The sequence below is a fragment of the Arachis duranensis genome, chromosome 10 (genome assembly GCF_000817695.3).
Source record: "Arachis duranensis cultivar V14167 chromosome 10, aradu.V14167.gnm2.J7QH, whole genome shotgun sequence".
Taxonomy (NCBI): Eukaryota; Viridiplantae; Streptophyta; class Magnoliopsida; order Fabales; family Fabaceae; genus Arachis; species Arachis duranensis.
In genome coordinates, this window is record NC_029781.3 from 79,278,743 (window position 1) to 79,283,588 (window position 4,846).

The window sequence follows — 4,846 nt, forward strand, 5'->3', positions numbered from 1 at the left end:
CCTGTTTGAGATCTCTTTTTTTGTAGATCAGACAAGTATCCTGCATCTACATAGTCAACTAGTTGTGACTTGGATCTATAGGGATAAAACAATCCCGAAGATATTGAAACATTTGTTTGATTCCATTCTAATGTCTTCTGGTTGAAGAGGAACTATACCTTGCTAGTAAATTCACAGCAAATGATATGTCAGGTTGTGTATTATTAGCAAGATACATTAGCGCTCCAATGGCACTAAGATATGATATTTCAGGACCAATGATAACTTCATTTTCATCTTTAAGATGGTATTGATCCTTTTCCACATTCGAAGACCTTACGATCATTGGAGTTCTTAATGGATGTGACTTATCGATATAAAAGCTCTTCAAGATCTTTTCTGTGTATATTGTTTGATGAATAAAGATCCCATTTTTTATATGCTCAATCTGCAGGTCGAGAAAAAATTTAGTCCTTCCAAGATCTTTCATCTCAAACTCTTCCTTTAGAGTTTTTATAATTGTTGGAATCTCTTCAGGAGTTCCAATGATAATTTAGTCTTCCTTCAGATGCAGATTTCTTTATGAAAACACATGGGTAGATATCATCATTCTTAAATCCGTTTTTGGCCAGATACTCAGTAAGACGATTATACCACATTCGTCTAGATTGCTCTAGACCATATAAAGATCTTTGCAATTTAACTGAGTATAATCCCTGCGATGTTCATTGGATAGTTTAGATATTTTCAGTCCTTTAGAGACTTTCATACAGATATCATGATATAATCATCTGTATAAGTAGGTTGTTACCACATCTATTAAATGCATATATAATTTATGATATGTGGATAAATTGACCAAATAACGCAATGTTATTGCATCCACTACGGGGAAATATGTTTCTTCATAATCTATACTGGGCCTTTGTGAAAAATCTTATGCCACAAGTTGAGCTTTGTAGCGTACAACTTCATTTTTCTCATTTCGTTTTCCCACAAATACCCACCTGTATCCAACGGGTTTTACATCTTCTGGTGTACGGACTACAGTTCCAAAGACTTCACATTTTGCAAGTGAATCTAACTCAGCCTTAATGGCTTCTTCCTATTTTGGCCAATCATTTTTTTGTCGACATTCTTCGACTGATCCTAGCTCAAGATCCTTACTTTCATGCATGATATTTTAATGCCACATTATATGAAAATATTTCATTGACAATTGTCTTATTTTGGTCCCATTTCTCTCCTGTAAAGACATAATTTATCGAGATTTCATCATTTTCAGGTACCTGAACGTCTTCTGGCGTTAAAATTATATTAGAATTTTGGACAACTGTAGGTATCTTTACTATATATGACTTTTCTCAACAGGAATAGTATTTACCTCTTTTTTTCGAGGATTTTTGTCTTTGGAACCGATAGGCCTGTCACGCTTCTAGCATGAATTTGCTTCGGTGGCGATTTGTCCGACTAGGACATCAATTCGAATCGGAGCATTTTTAGCCGATATATAGGATTTACTTATCCTTTTCGTATCAAAAAATGCATCAGGAAATGGGAACATATATCGCGCACCCAAATATTCTTAAATAGAAAACGATTGGCTGCTGGCCAAAAGCTAATTGCATAGAAAAGAACTGATGATAACTTGTTGGCCTCAAACGAATAAGTACTATGACATGTAAAATAACATGCCCCCAAGTCGAAGTTGGGAGACTTATTCTCATAAGTAAGGGTTTAGCAATTAACTAGAAGCGTTTAATAAGTGATTTTACTAACCCATTTTGTGTGTGAACATGAGCTACTGGATGTTCAACACTTATTCCATTAGCCATACAATAAGCATCAAAGACTTAGGAAGTAAATTCACCAGCATTATCAAGACGAATTGCTTTGATTGGATTTTCTGGAAACTGTTCTTTTAATTGAATAATTTGAGCAAGTAATCTCGCAAATGCCAGGTTGCGAGAAGATAATAAGCACATATATGACCATCTCGAAAGTGCATCTATGAGGACCATAAAATATCTAAAAGGTCCACATGGTGGATGAATAGGTCCACCTATATCGCCTTGAATCCTTTCTAGGAATTCAAGGGACTCAAATCCAATCTTTACTGGTGATGGCCTTAAAATTAACTTTTTTCGAGAACATGTAGCACAACAAAATTCACTAGATTTAAGAATCTTCTTATTCTTTAGTGAATGTCCATGGGAGTTTTCAATAATTCTCCACATCATGGTTGTTTCCGGATAAACTAATCTGTCATGCCAAGTTATGAATTTATTTGGGATAGTAAACTTCTGGTTTATAATAGCATATGATTCAATTGCACTAATCTTGGTATAATATAACCCAGATGAAAGTGAGGGTAACTTTTCTAATATAACCTTTTTATTTAAATCATGAGTTGTGATACATAAGTACTCATGATTTTTCTCATTCATTGTTTCAATATGATATCTATTTCGGTGAATATCTTTGAAACTCAACAAGTTTCCCAAAGACTTGGTAGATAATAGTGCATTATTTATTATGAATTTTGTTCCTCCAGAAAATAAAATTATAGCTCTTTCAAAGCCTTCTATCACGTTGCCTGAGCCAATAATAGTATTAACATATTCTTCTTTTGACACAAAATGGGTAAAATATATATTACTTTTGAGAATAGTGTGTGAACTTGCATTATCCTCAAGACAAACATCTTCACTATATGTCCTTGCCATTTTTTTTAAAGACAAATAATATTAAAATGAGTAGAAATATTTGCGTAGTAAAATTATTTTTTTGAATGAAAATATTTTTCTAAAAAGTATAGTATATACTAAAAATTTTATTTTTATTATCTTGGCACATTCGATAATTTTGAAATTCATAAATATTTTATTAAACATCATATTTGAAATTCATATGCAAAAAATAAAACTTAACAATAAGTTTCTTACATTATGAATACTTAACAATCTCACATATTAAATTATTCCATCATTGATCAAATGACCAATATTTCTTTCAAGATCCTCAAAGAAATCAGATACATCATAATGAGTGGTGTAATTTTCAGCATCATTTGAAACAAAATTTGTTTCTTTTCTTTTGTCATCCTTTTTCAAAGATACTTGATAAAGATCGACTAGATGCCTTGGTGTACGATAGGTACACGACTAATGACACTTTCCACCGCAACGGAAACATTTATCCTCTGTTGATTTATTTTGCCCATTATTTCTTTCTTTATCTCACTTCTAGTGAGATCCTTTCTTGTGAATATAATTCTTCTTCCTTCCATAATTTTTCTTGTTACTAAAACCTTACCATTTACCTCTTCTAGGGTAATGATTTGTCGCATTTACTTCAGGAAATGGGGCGGCGCCAGTTGGGTGTGCTCCGTGATTTTTTAAAAGCAACTCATTGTTGCGTTCAGCAAGAAATTAACTCAGAATATTTTTTAAATCCTTTTTCTTGATACTGCCGCTGCAGGAGTACATTCGAGGCATGGAAGGTCGAGAAAGTTTTCTCTAAAATATCATTATCAATTATCATTTTCTCATATAATTTCATTCATGAGGTTATTTGAAACATTGATGAATTATATTCAGTTATGGATTTAAAATCCTATAAACGCAAGTGCGTCCATTTATATCGAGTTTGAGGAAGTATCACCGTCTTTTGATGATTGTACCTTTCTTCAAGGTCTTTCCACAGATTTGCAAGATCTTTTAATGTGAGATATTTATTTTTCAATCCTTCATCAAGATGACGACGGAGAAAAATTATGACTTTGGCTTTATCCTTCTGGAATGTATCATTTTCAGCCTCGATCGAAAAAAGAATCAATGGAAAAAGAATCAAAAGTGATCAATATATTTCTCGAAACAAACAAAAAGGAAACGAAAGACGAAACATAAATCATGGATCAACTAAGCCCTCTCGGGGACTTGCTTAAGAATAAGAAGAATAAGAAAGAGGAATCTTATGTAAATACCATGGAATAAGGTTTGGTCCTATTCATGGAGATTCTGTAAATATTCCATTCCAAAAAAAGAGAAAATTGTATCTCCAAAGTCCATTGAATCAAGATGAATTTTAGCATCTAGTATCCATGATAAATAGCTGTTTCCAGATATATCAATAGAATTAAATTCAAGTTAAGAGAGTTTCAACATAATGAAAATTTATTTTCTGAGTCTTCCTAAAATTTGATCAGAGTCTCGTGTTGATAACATGTTGTAAAATAAATAAATAAGGAAAATATAATAGATATAAAATAAAGAGATGTAAATAAATAATTCTACTATTAATATTCACTAATATAATTATCTCAATATAATAGAGATAGTTTATATATATTTATCTACTAATATATGTAGCAACTTATTAGTAAAAGAGAAAGAAAAATAATATATGAAAAAAAAGTAATTTTATTATTGATTATAGTAGTAATCAACATAAATTTAACCTCCTATTTATACATGTATAAAATTTTTTTTCTTTTTTATTAAATATAATTTTTTTGGTAATATAGCACTTTATTATAAGAAAATTAAACCATTCAAATCATATATAGTCATCCATATTATCATCTTTATCACAACAAAACAATAGATTCCGTGGGAGCAAGCAGATTCTTTTCTTTCGTTCCATTCTCATTCTCGATGGACATTCATAGGTAATATATGTTATTTTTGAACAATTAAAAAAATTAACAAAACTAACAACATAACATAACAACCATAAAATGAATCAATTCAACAAAACTCAACTTACACACTGGAAATTTGTAATCTATTTATTATTGGTTATATAATAATCATCTTTTTTAAATTGACTTTTCTATCATTTTTTCTTTAAAAAAAGTTGAAAGGAA